This window comes from Sphaeramia orbicularis, chromosome 4 (assembly GCF_902148855.1).
Source record: "Sphaeramia orbicularis chromosome 4, fSphaOr1.1, whole genome shotgun sequence".
Taxonomy (NCBI): Eukaryota; Metazoa; Chordata; class Actinopteri; order Kurtiformes; family Apogonidae; genus Sphaeramia; species Sphaeramia orbicularis.
The window spans coordinates 8,324,823-8,339,264 of record NC_043960.1 but is presented as its reverse complement, the minus strand read 5'-3'; the positions used below and the strand labels follow the sequence as shown (position 1 = coordinate 8,339,264).

General features: G+C 32.7%; 1 protein-coding gene and 1 pseudogene across 1 annotated transcript in view; one reads left to right on the top strand and one right to left on the bottom strand.

Annotated features, from left to right (window-relative positions):
- The window catches only part of LOC115418097 (tyrosine-protein kinase JAK1-like), a 42,944-nt pseudogene extending 40,593 nt beyond the window's left edge, over window positions 1-2,351 (bottom strand).
- Window positions 1-14,442, top strand: part of LOC115418093 (putative tyrosine-protein phosphatase auxilin) — a 247,364-nt gene that overhangs the window by 103,049 nt on the left and 129,873 nt on the right. The window lies entirely within an intron of this gene.

The following is a 14,442-nucleotide window of genomic DNA, read 5'->3' as shown; positions in this document are numbered from 1 at the left end:
CCAAGTATGTAAGCAATACAAATATAGCAAGGACCTATTTAAACATCTTCATAAGTAATGTGAAATCAATAATGATGGCAATTCTTACAGATTTACTCACTCATCCTCAGATGGAGAAAGTGGACAATTCAGGCCGGAAGAAATATTTGATAAAAGGTAGTGTTTTTGATTGTGTTTTGAGACTTTATTTGTTTTTTATAGCAAAATGTACCACACAGTGTGTCGATTCTTAAGAGACACAAAGCCAGAGTGTGTGACATAAAAAAACTGAAAGCAAATGGTAAAGTACACTATTCATGTCACAAATGTCACTTGGTTCTTACAAGAAAAGGTCCTGTGACTAGTGAAGAGAGAAAGCTGGCCAAATAGTTAAGGGAATTCAAGAAGGAGACAATTTATGACTCAGCTGAGCTAACTGACTTGTGCTCTTTAAATGTTAAATGTGATATTAAATGCTTGGTCTCACCATGTTAATCATTTAGCTTTTACATGTTCAACACCTATGACTCATTGTGCATTAATTGAAGCCAACATTTAAGTAAAAAAAAAAAAAGCAAATTTGTAATATTTGCTAATTTTACAATCAAAGTTAATAGACGTGAACATAGTATTCACATAGAGGAGGCTGTATCAGTTCAACTTGTCAGTTAATAAATCAGGGAACAGTTAAATGCTGATCAAACATAACTGTGCCTAAAGTGCTATAAATGTTCAAAGTCTGACTGTTCAGGTTTCAGTTTAGGCTGCAAGAAAAGCAACAAGAAACCCCCTTATTGTATGATCTGAGAGAAAATGAAGTAACAATAAAATGATAATGATAGCAGTGGTTTCTCTTAGGTCTGCCACAATTATTACACAATTGCCATGTCAAATTTTCTTGAAATAATCGGAATAATTACCTCTGTTCAAAGCATATTTTAACCATTATTTCCACTTCATTTAATACAGTTGGACTGCTAATCTTCTAATGATCTTGTTGCCTCCAGTTTTCTTCTGTTCTTGTGTTCAATGGAGAACAAGCACTTCAATGATTTATTTAGATTTTTATAATTTAGGCTACAATAAATATTTAAATCATCATACCATGCTCAATTTTTATGTCCAAACATACCACCATGTTACCTAATCTAATAAAGTGTGTGCACAAAGTTACCAGAGTAAACATCATTGGGTTACATGCAATTTTTTTACATAACAATAATAAGCTCATGTTTCAATGTGACAGCCCTTGTGTCTCCGTCCTTATGTCATTCAGTGTGTGTTGGGCCCATAAGGAAGCAGATAAATACATAATCTACCTTACTAGTAGGGTTTAGTTTTCAGTTTAGTAACCTATTGGCATTACAGGAGTAGAAGACAGCAAATCTGTATGATTATCAGGTGTTTGTTTTGTTTGTTTTGTTGACTGTGGCTTTATAATTTCCCGTTAACTAAATGTACCTAAAATAACAGATTCACTGTCTTGTGTCCCTTTGGTCCCTGTGGTCCAGTTCTGTCTTTCGCAATGCATGAATCGAATGAAAGAAGGCATTTCATATGTCCACTTTCACTTTCTCTACCCTTATTTTTTAAAACAGAAAGACAGTTTTAGGTGGACTGAATGAAAATAGCGTTAAAGCCAATTGAGGACACTTAAAATGGACAGATTCTTTACAACTTAACAGAAAAATATTGGTAAAACTTAGATAGTGAAACCTTTATTTTTTTAATGACAGGCCCTGTTGGTGGATTGCATCATAAAAAGCTGGATTGTTAGAGCTACTTTGTCCTCACTGTGTAACAATGAGCTAAGATAATTTTACAACATAGCAAGAGTCACGACTTAACTTAAATTTTGACTCAATTATTGCGAAAGCCTCATTAGTTTCTCATCTAACTTACTGTTCTGTTGATGGAGACTTATCATTGTGTCTGGATAGCATTGGTTGACATTAGCCTGATAGCATTTAGTCAACAGGCAAATATCAGTCGTTTGTTCCGCGACTTGACAGCGACACATAAAGATGAAGAAATTTGTTTTATTTACAGAAATTAACTGACATTGTTTAAAAGCGGAAAAGCGAATACTCGTTGGTTTACTTACCTAGCAAGATTAGCTAGACAGCTGGCAAGTTACTTCCGTTTCGTAGAGTGCATTAGTCGCTTCAACAAAGTTAGAAATCCTCTCTGGGTGGTTTCCGGGATTATTTATCGCTTCTTCGACGCCAAAACCAATGAGAGAAATGTCAGTATCCACAGCCAAAAAATGTGAGGTTAATTCCAGTGGACTTCGGTGATAGTTCACGGCTTAAAGCGGAGTCGTGTATTCGCTTTCGGCTCTTGCTAACCCTTCCTGACAAGAGGCGGAGTCTTTCCCGAAAACCACGCAGAATGTTTCTGTACAAAATGGCCGCTGATTGGCTGATCTGCCTGTCACTCAAATGACGACATTAACCCTCTGTTGACAAACACGCAGAAGGAGTGTATGGAGAAATTCATTTCAAAATTCTGCACAAGATATATCCTGTCAACTCTTTCATTTCAAAATTCAAGGATGTGGATACTCCTGTGTTTTTTGTGGACATGCTGATGAAACTTTAAAACCATTTGTTTTTTGAATATAACATCACAAAGCAGTTTTGGTCTAACCTGTGTTCTCATATCTTCACCCAAGTTAACATGTCATACTGTTTTTCTCTGAAAGATTTTATATGTTATTATGAAAATAAGGACAAATGTCTCCAATATTTAGTTAATTTTTTTTATTTTATTGGGTAAATATTTTATTCATAAACAAAAATTTTCAGCCTCCAAACCGACCTTTCCTCATTTTTTAATTGAATTTAATTCACTTCACAAATCATTAACCTTTGTTAATAATAAAAAATAAGACATTCCTTGATAGTTATGATAAGTTATTTAATGTTTCCTCTGACAGTTGATGAAAATTTTTGGCGAGAAATTATGTATGTATGTATGTATGTAGGTATGTATGTATGTATGTATTTATGTATGTATGTGTGTGTATGTATGTATGTGTGTATGTATATATGTATGTATGTGTGTGTGTATGTATGTACGTATGTATGTATGTATGTATGTATGTATGTATGTATGTATATATTTATGTATTTATTTATTTATTATGTATGTTTTTGTATATGAATTCTTGAAAATGTATTCCATGCATATATTGATTTTATGATTGTTTTTTGTTTTTATATATATATTCTCTTGTATGTATTGTGTTATATACTCAATGTTTGACAAAGTTTGTATATTGATATTTAATAAAGTTAGAAAAAAATGTAATGTAATATCACAAAGCAGTTTTGGTCTAACCTGTGTTCTCATATCTTCACCCAAGTTAACATGTCATACTGTGTTTCCCTGACAGATGTTATATGTTATTATGAAAATAAGGACAAATGTCTCCAATTTTTAGGTTATTTTTTTTAATTTTATTGGGTATTTTATTATTCTTCCAGGATTACTCTGGACCTGCTGCGGTGGTCCGGCCTCTTCCCTGCCCTCATCTCACCACTCACTTATCCTCAACTACCTCCATGTGTCTCCCCCTACTCCCCCCTTCTCCCCCAGTCTCTATCTCTATCGCTCTCTCGTTTTTCTCTTTCTTTACCCTCTCTCTTTAACCCCAACTGGTCAAGGCAGACGTCCATCCTCAGGAGTCTGGGTCTGCTCCAGGTTTCTGCTGTTAAAGGGAAGTTTTTCCTCGCCACTGTCACCAGTCACAAGTGTTTGCTCCTGGAGGATTCTGTTGGGTTTCTGTAAATTGGCTTAGAGTCTCGTTTTGACCAACTCTATATATAAAGTGTCATGATATAACTTTTTTGTGATCTGGCGCTATATAATAAAATTTGATTGATTGAGTGATTTAATTGGTTTTCCCCCTGTAGTCGCTTTGGAAAAAAGCATCTGCCAAATGCATAAACATAAACATAAATATTTTAGTAGTAGTATAGTAGTAGTAGTAGTAGTAGTATAGTAGTTTATGTCGAGCACACAGAATCATCAGATAACAAAGAATCATACAACATGGTCAAAACAAATAAATAAATACAATTTCTTTGCGCTCGAAAAGGAGTCGGAAGAAGTATAACTTATTGACTCCCACCCCCTTTTTACAATCTAATAATCAAACTAGATCCGCCTCCTTTGCTTTGTTAACACACATTTTCCTCTGTATATTTTTTACAATAACACAAAACATCCATAAAAACCATTCGTTTACACTTTTTGTTAGTCACCTCATACACAATCAGATTTGCAATAATCAACCGTTTTCAATGTAAACTATAATATACATATCCACCTCAAATATTTACTCCAAATACAATGATCAATAAATATGATAGTATCTTCCTATCATGATAACCAATTAACTATAATATCTTATTTTATGCGTATTTCTAATGTTCTACAGGGTGGGGAAGCAAAATTTACAATATTTTGAGGCAGGGATTGAAAGACAGTGTATGACCAATTAGTTTATTGAAAGTCATGACAATTTATTTGCCACAAGAAAATTGACATAATAGAAAATGTTTTTATTCTATGTGTCCTCCTTCTTTCTCAATAACTGCCTTCACACGCTTCCTGAAACATGCGCAAGTGTTCCTCAAATATTCAGGTGACAGCTTCTCCCATTCTTCTTTAATAGTATCTTCCAGACTTTCTCGTAATAGTTTTGCTCATAGTCATTCTCTTCTTTCCATTATAAACAGTCTTTATGGACACTCCAACTCTTTTTGAAATCTCCTTTGGTGTGACGAGTGCATTCAGCAAATCACACACTCTTTGACGTTTGCTTTCCTGATTACTCATATGGGCAAAAGTTTCTGAAAAGGTATGGATAATAGTGTTAGGTATGATTATGACATCAATATATGTTTGGTTTCAAAACAATTGACGTAGTGCCTGCTGAGAAAAAACAACTAAATGTTGATTGTAAATTTTGCTTCCCCACCCTGTATATGTTTATTCATAAACAAACACTTTCAGCCTTCTAATTTCTGGTCTAAAATGTAAAAATATATCATATCAAAAAGTTATGAAAAAAATAACTGTAACATCTCAAAATGTAATTACATATTTGAACATGACATTTGTAATTTAGAATTTGTTGTAAATTTGATCATTTTATTTGGATGATTTCATGTACACAAAAATAAATATACCAAAACACACCCAAATTTTAATATCTTCCTAATGGCATTTGAAAAATACATTAAATCTTTAGAATTTATCTTTAACAAAAAAGCTCTAGCACCCTGGCAATTTATAAACAATTCTTTAAAATAGACTGAACTCTCTATTGCATTTTTTTTTTTTTTTTTTGTTAGATAGGTTATTTTTTTTTTTTTTTTTTTTTTTTTTATACTATTATTTGTCTATTCTGCTTTGTGTCTTTAAATCTATGCATTTTTTTTTTTTTTAAATTTAGTTGTTCAAATGCTTTTTTTCTTTTTGACATCTTGATGTTTGTTTGTTCAAAACTGATATGTCTTGTATACCCAAATATTTTCAATGAAGTTGAAGAAAAAAATAAACAGAAGGAGTGAATGGATTTGTGTTTTTATCATTATTATTATTTTGTTTTGTTTTTTTTGGTTATTATTAGATCTGTGAGTCTGGTGTGGTCAATGCCTGGATTTAATATTAGAATATTTTAAGAATCTGAAAATATAACCGTGAATGAATCAGAAACTGTGACAATGTGAAATATTTTAGCTTTTTTTTTTTTTAGCATCCTTTGGCAAAGTTGATTCACTTATATTTTAAGCTCCATGTCTTAAATTTTTAGAAATTGACTATAAATGATGCCAATAGAATATTTAGCCCTAATCCCTTCCAGTTTAATGGACTCCTGCAGCCGACACAAAAATTCTTACCTCACCATGTTCCACCCATTCTTTTAGAGTGGCATGAAAAATTTAAATTATTATCTTTATATCGGGCAAGTGACTATTTTGGTCATTTCTGTACACATTACGAGACTGTGACAGTAACAGTTCCAGTGAAGACAGTGAGTCAACAATCTCAGGTCCAATGTGGTCTCCAGGGTCTGTAAGGTCCACCTCTGCATGAACAGTGAGTGTACCTGCTTTATTAGGTACCATGAAGTAATGGTACTAATGTAAGGAATGATGTTCAAAGGGAGAATGTGAATGTTGACAGGCGTCTGGATCAGCACTTATGTTAGTCTGATGCAGTGTCTCTCAAACTGTGGGGTGGCCCCCTAGGGGAGGCATAAAGGCTTGCCAGGACGGGGCGTTGGATCGCTCCAGGGTGTTTTTTTTTTCTCTTCAGGTTAGAACATGTAGCAGGTGGAACTAATGTTTTATCACTGGAGCACCCTGGAGTCATTTTAGAAACATACAACAAATATATCTACTGCCATGGTGATCTGTCACTAGACTAGACAAAGAGTTTAGGTTTGGAGAACGGACAAGGAATTTACTGGAAAAGAAAAATGTGCAATGTTTCTGTTTTTGTACAGTTTGCACTTTAATGTTCTGAGATGTGTAATATAAATGCAACCACTGATATTATTATAATGTTCATCTTTGTTACCAAAATGTGTTTGCTGTTCTAAAAAAAAGTTACTTTATTGTCATAGTTGAAAGATAATTGCACATTTTCTGTTTTTGTTTGGAAAAACATTGTCTCAGGGAGCGGTTTTGTTGAGTTTATTTGTATTATTCAAGAAAAAATCTGAGTTATTTTTAACCCTTTCATGCATGAATTATGAGAACCTTAATCAAGATTGTTTTCCTGAGTATTTTTATTCTTCTTAACACATGAAAAAAACTGATTGAATTTTTATTTTTATTTTTATGAACCTACTTTTCATGGTGTTCCAAAATGTCCACTCAGCTGGACACCATGCACTTAATTTTTGAAGCAAAGAAACATGCATTTACTGATATACTGTGTGAAAACTATGAAATTAAAAAAAAAAAAAAAAAATGCTGCTAATCGGATGTTTCTTACATTTTAACTTACTCTAATACTAGTTATTACTCACTTAGAGAATATGCGGAAAAAAAAAAAAAAAAAAGTTAAAAAAAACAAACAAACAAAACTGTTAATTACAGTCTATTAACAATTACCAATTGATTTACATTTAAATATATTACTGCAGATCAGGTTTATCAAGAACAGCAAAGTTACAGTAATGGTATGAATTGCAGTGTATGGATGGTGCATAAGTGTCCACTGTGTTGGCTGATATGGAACTAAAACAACAAATCCATGTGAATATATAAGGGACCAGCTTTGAATAACTGTCCACTGTAATGACCACTATACATGAAGGGGTTAATTTGAACAACAAATTATTCAAGGAAAAGCAAAAAGTATTATTACAATATTGATGTTTCTTTCAATAAAAGTTATAATTGCACACTGTTACAATGTTGTTGGGGTTGAGGGGGGCCTGGAGATTTTGTCTGATGTCATAAAAGTCATGTTCTAATGTTCTAAAATACATTTTCCTTTCATATTACAAGTGCTTTTCTTGTATCATTTATATATACAAACTGATTGCACTTTATGTATTCATCATATTTTAAACTGTTTTTAATGGTATTTTATTGTGTTCTATGGGTATTCTAATTATATTTACTTGTACTGTTTTATTCATTTTTCGCAGCGTAAAGTTGCTACTTTACAGTGTTACATGTACTCCATGTGTCTCCCCCTACCTCCCCCCTCTCCCCCTTTCCCCCAGTCTCTCTATATCTCTATCGCTCTCTCTTTTCTCCTCTTCACTCTCTCTCTTTAACCCCAAGTGGTCAAGGCAGACGGCCATCCTTCAGGAGTCTGGGTCTGCTCGAGGTTTCTGCTGTTAAAGGGACGTTTTTTCCTCGCCACTGTCACCAATCACAAGTGTTTGCATCCTGGAGGATTCTGTTGGGTTTCTGTAAATTAGATTTGATTTTGATTTGATTTGATAAAGCACTTTGTGAATCTGTCTGTGAAAAGTGCTCTATAAATAAAATTACTTACTTACTTACTTACTTAAATATACTTCTTCGATTTTTATTTATTTATTTATTTATTTGTGACCTATGGGTAAGGACCCAAATATAGTAACTTCATTAACCTTGCTTTTCTACATGACAATAAAAAATGTTCAAGTCTTGTTATGTCCTCCAGTAACACACAAAGGGTGAAATGTTGAATTTCACAGTATTTCTATGAGTGCCCTATAAAGGGTTAAAGCCTGGTCATATTGATGCTGCAGAGACATCTTCAGTTTGTCTTCAGGTATGTAGTCTTTCTATTTATGTATTTTCACCGACAAAAAATTCAGCAGTTTTACAACAAATTGCAACTTTAGTTTATATGTATATGTATGTGTAGAAGTATATATGTATTAATTTCACTTGTAAATAGTGTAAATTCATTATGTTCTTTTGTGTGTTTATTCCTGTCTTTTCCTTGTTTTTGTCCATTTGCATATGCCTGAATCAATCAATCAATCAATCAATCAATCAGTTAAGTCCACCCCTTCAAGCTGTGCCTCATAGGACTTAACTTGAAAAATATTAATGGTAGTCAGTTGTGAAAGATAGGTAATTTTTTGGATACATTTTTTATGTTGTGACACTCTTTTACACATGGGATGTTTATCAATTTAAAAAAAAATTTACAAGTCAAGAAGGTGGCACTTTGAGACGAAGATAGTAAAAAACAAAAACAAAATACATCTAGTTGTTTGTCAATCAGTTCAATAGAATGTGTTTCTTGTCGCACATAATATACATGTCACCAACACGACCACTGCCTTGGCTCATCTCACCTCAATCTTTAAGAGCAAGGTGAAAAAGTACAGTGAGGTAACAGTCACAAGTCTGGTCACGCAAAGGAAATGAAAAAAGTCAAGGGGACTTCAGCTGATAAAGTCAGTGGAAAAAGGGAATTAGAAAACACTGACCACACCAAAAAAAGTTTATTGAGGTAAAAGAATGAGTAAAACCACAACAGAATGGACAGAAAAACACACAAAAAAATTAGATTTAGATATGAGTCACAGTTTTAGCGGGGATGACCATTTTTGCATTTCATTTTCAACTACAATGCTTAACCCTTTCATGCATAGTGGTCACTCCAGTGGACAGCTATTCTCCAGCTGTTCTCTTGTATATTCATGGGTTTTGTTATTTTACTCGCATATCAGCCAACACAGTGGACACTTATGCATCCTCCCAAACACTGCAGTTCATACAATTATCGGAACTTTGCTGCTCATGATAAACCTGATCTGCACAAACATGTTTTAGTGTAAATCAGTTGCTAATTGTTATTAGACTGTAATTAACAGTTTTCTGAAACAAAAAGTTTTGTTTTTGTTTTCTTTTGCACATCCTCCTGAGACCCAGCAATGCATTTTGTCCTCTGTAGGGGACAAAAGTTTGACAGTTTTACTGAAAAAATGCTGTGCATTGCAAAGGATATTCCATTAAAAAAAAAAATCAATCAATAAATAAAAATTATTTTAAAAATGTATCTGAAAAAACTGTTGCATTATGCAGTTTCCAATCAAGAATTTTTTATTTTTTATTTTTGTAAAAAAGCTAAAACTGTCAAATTCCTGGGTCTCAGGAGAATATTATCTCCATGAAATGAGTAATAACTAATATTAGAGCATGATAAAATGTGAGAAAACATTACCAATTTAGCAATTAGTGGCATTAAAAATGTTTTTTCATAGTTTTCACACAGTATTTCAGTTTCTGATGAGTTTTAAATACATGTTTCTTTGCTTCAAAAATTAAATGCATGGTGTCCAACTGAGTGGACATTTTTGTGACTCCACAAAAAATAGGTTCACAAAAAAAAAATCATTTGCATTGTTTTTTTCATGCATAAAGAGGTATAAAATAAAATATCAACTAAGGTTCTCATAATTCATGCATGAAAGGGTTAATAATGTGATAATTCTTGCTGGACATGGTTCAGACAAAAGTGTTCTCTTAAGGCTGATGAATCTTCTGTTATTTCTGTCGTTCCGCATTTACTACATGGCCAATATAATGATTTCAATAACAAGATTAGATTAATTATTCAGCCATAGAATGTACTTCTGTGAAAAACACAGAAGTCTAAGAAAAACATAATGTCATTGTGTGTATTTGTTTGTGTTGAGGTGTGGGGGGAAACACATATTCAAAAGCACCATACAGTTATTAATTTATACTTCATAAAAGGACCACGAGGATAGTTAACCCATAAAGACCCAATGCTGCTTTTGTGGTACTTCCCAAACAATGTTTGTCCTCTATATTTAGCCTTTCTTAAGTGATTTATCACCATTTGTTGAAATATTATCTTCTTCATTTTGCATTTTATTCTGTATAAATCATGTATTTTGCCATAATTAATTCACTGATCATGTAGATGTTCATAAAAAGTCAGATTCAAGTTGAGGATTATTATATCACAGAGAACACTGACAAAAAGTGACCTTTTTCAGCAAAAATATCATTAACTGAACATAAACCAAGTGTGTCCATCCACTGTCAGTGATTCCAACTCCAGGGTTTTACGGTGAATCAAATGTTGTCGAAGATGACGGTTGTTTCCATGGTAACTACAGAGCTCTGACCGTCCAATATATATATATATATATATATATATATATATAATATATATATATAATATATATATATATATTATATATATATATTATAATGTAAAAAAGCACTGAATAAATCATTCCTGGTAATATTCAAAAACATTATCAGAATAGTTCTGTCAGGTTTCAAACAGGACTGTCAGTTATGTTGTTGTCTTTGTTTTAACTGGAGGTACCTGCATGTTGATAAGGTATTCGCAGATAAGATGTAATTAAGGGTAAGTTGCAAGAATTTGAAGAGAGATGTGGGCACCCTAACCCATAAGAACCCCCAGTGTGACCTTGTGGCAGTTCCCAAATGAATTTTCTCCATATTTACCCATCCTTAAGTGATTTATTACCATTTATTATATTATCTTCTGTATTTGTTTTTTTTTTCCATGAAATCAGATATTTTCCTATATTTTAATTTACTTAATCATGTAGATGTTCATTAAAAAGCTCAGGAGTAAAGTTGAGGGTTATTATATCAAAAATAGACAAAACTGAAAGAAAAAGTGACTTTTTTCAGCAAAATCCTATCACTAATTGAACATAAACCAAGTGTGCATGAATTTTTTCTCCATATTTACCCATCCTGAAGTGATTTATCACCATTAATTGTAACATTATCTTCTGTATTTTGTGTTTTCTTGAGTGAAATCAGGTATTTTCCTACATTTATTTACTAATCATATAGATGTTCATAAAAGCTCAGAGTAAAGTTGAGGGTTATTATATCAAAAATAGACAAAACTGAAGAAAAAAGTGACTTGTTTTCAGCAAAATCTATCATTAATTGAACATAAACCAAGCGTCTCCATCCACTGTCATCGATCCAACTCCATGGGTTTTACTGGTGAATCAATGTTGTAGAAGATGACAGTGTTTCCATGGTAACTGCGGAGCCTCTGAACATCCAAATGGGTCATATCTGATGACCATGAAAAGATGACAAACTGTATTTTACACCAATATTTACATGGATTTTGAATCAACAGGAATTAAACAGTTTATATCAGTAGATGATTTTGATAGATGGGGATGTTGGGTCTTTATGGGTAAAAGACTTTCTCAAGCAACGATAGATTAAATTCAACTATAGGTTATTGAGTGTGACAGTGTCCACTTTTTTTTTCTTTGTGTGCCATTCTCATTATCATTATTATAGTAGTAGTAAATTTTTTGTGATTATTTTTTATTTTATTTTTCTTACACAGTTTGTGTGCATGTGTGTGTGTGTGCGCGTGCAGTGAGGTTAGCTTGCATTTTATTGTGCAATTAGTATGGTATGTGTTGATGTGTTATGTATGTTTTCTATTGGAAATCAATAAAAAAAAGTAAAAAAAAAAAAAATAGTGAAGATAAAATAAGCATAAAACTAAGGCATAATTTCTGTGACTTATGACAAAAAATGGGTAAGACCATTACATAGAGATGTGTACATGTTGTGGATATTATCATTTATTTTCCTCATATACTGTGAATTTGTCTTTTGTTTCTGTTAATTACACTGGTCAACAACAAATTTATTGTTGAAGTTTTTTGAGCTGATTTAGGATAATTTTGGTGTGCTGAATCCAAAAATCACATTAATTTACTCAGTCAGGTCAACTTTCTGAACTATGCTACATATCGCCTTTTAACATTTTTGCTTACATTTATGGGCATTTTCACATCATATGATACAAAAGTCTTTCATATTTCTTGCAATAAACGAGTTCTGAAGATTTTACTTTTGCCAATTTATGATTAATGGTGAATGAAATGGCCTCAACTAGAAGATCTTGCAAAAATAAGCCTGACGTATTCTGCTACATCTGCGGTGAATACACCATTGTACCTAACAAGAATCAAGTCACAAGTTTCATAAAGTGTGCTTAGCAATCTTATTTTGGTATTAATATTATATTTGTGAGAAGATCAAATTTTTTCAAAATCAATTAGCAAAAAAAACCTGACCTGATTGAGCAAAAACAGATGTCATTTTTGGATTTAGCGGTGCAAAATGGTCCTAATTCAGTTGAAAAAACCTAGACAACTGCTAAAAAAACATTTTTTTTTTGTAACCCAGTGTTATTGTTTTGTGATGGACTCATTTGTACTTTCTGGATATAAACTAAACAAAAATCCCATTTGTCTGAAAATCTACACTTCAATCAAACATAAGGCGATCAATTTATACACAATCATATAAGTCCTAAACAAAATATGGTCTTTTCTGTCTCCCAAATGCATTTTTTTTCTGTGTAGAACCTGCATGAGCCTGTTTACAGCCTTCATCGTGCTGGGATCAGGGAGGAAGTGGTTTGTAAAGACTGAAGTGATGAAATGACTCCTGTTTTACAGCAGTCAGCTCTATTTATTATGCACGTAAAGATCTGATTGCACCAGACCAAACACATTTAATATTACCCTGGAAAGCAATGTTGATATCGGGTTCGTATAAAATCCATTAGAATGAGTATGACATCACCTCAGAAAACAATGCAGCCTGTGACAAACATCTGTGGGTGCAGAATAATGTGAATCACTCTGTGGGGCATCTTGACGTAAAAAAAAACAGTGATTCAGCAAACCAGGAACATGCCACACAAGGGGTAACCTTCAGACTGAAATACTGTCAACTCTTCTCTGGTTACTTCTCTCCTAATACCATCTAATGAAATACCAAACAATCCTCTTTTTAATGAAGTTGCTCATTCTTTAAATGTCACAGACAGTTACGCTGTCACCTTATATCCTTTATTAAGGTTCAGGCATTGTCTGAAGAATCTGTCTTCTCTGAAAATCTGGTCCTCACTCCTTCTTATAACATAGGATTTGTCTGTGGTTACTGATAGGATTGGATTTATTATCTCTAAAAATCCTAGAACTGTTTTTTAAAAATATATTTCTCTACATTTAACCTGCACTAAGTCATTTTATTGCCGTTTGTTATAATATTATCCTCTGCATATTGCATTTTCAGTGAAAATCTGGTGTTTTCCTAGATTTAATTTACTGATCGCAACAGATGTACACTGGTAAAAATGACTGTAAAATAATGCCAAAAAGTTGTAAAATTGCAACATCAAAAAACTGTAAGTGACAAGACAATGCAAAGTTGTTTATTGAAAAGATTTTTGGTGTTAACGATTAAATCAAAAATAGCTGTAGGTCTTACAGGAAGAGTATGTGAACAAAACCAGATTTGTATGTAGAAACAATGTATTTCTATTGTTTTTAGAAAATAAAACTGTAAATTGAAAAACAATGCGGGTGCCCGTTTAAATTGCAAGACCATAATGTTGAAATAATGGCATATTCGCTTCTTTTTTTTTTTTTTTTTTTTAAATAAAACAAGTTATTTAAAAAAAAAGTAAACATTTACAATTTAACATTTCAACTTGTACATTAATGATGTTAGTAGAGTTGTTAGAGCAGCTTGTCCAGTAACCAAAGGGTTGGTGGTTCGAATCCTGGCTCTGACTGTCCATATGTCCATGGAAGACACTGAACCCTAAACGTCTCCCAGTCGGACCTGGTGGCTTTGTTAAGCACTTTGGGCACCATGAAGATGTATAAAATGCGCTAAATAAGTGCAGTCCATTTACCATTTAAATCCAATGTTAAATATACATGTTTAAAATGTTAAATCTACATGTTACCCTGTAAATATGTTTACAGTTGGATGTGTTTTTTACAGTATTGTTCTGGTAACCACAGCTGCCAGTTTTTTTCCGTAAAAACAACTGGATTTTTTTTTTTTTTTTTACAGTGTACCATAATAAATTCAAAGGTTATTATATCAAAACAAAGAAAAATGAGTAAAAAGTGAC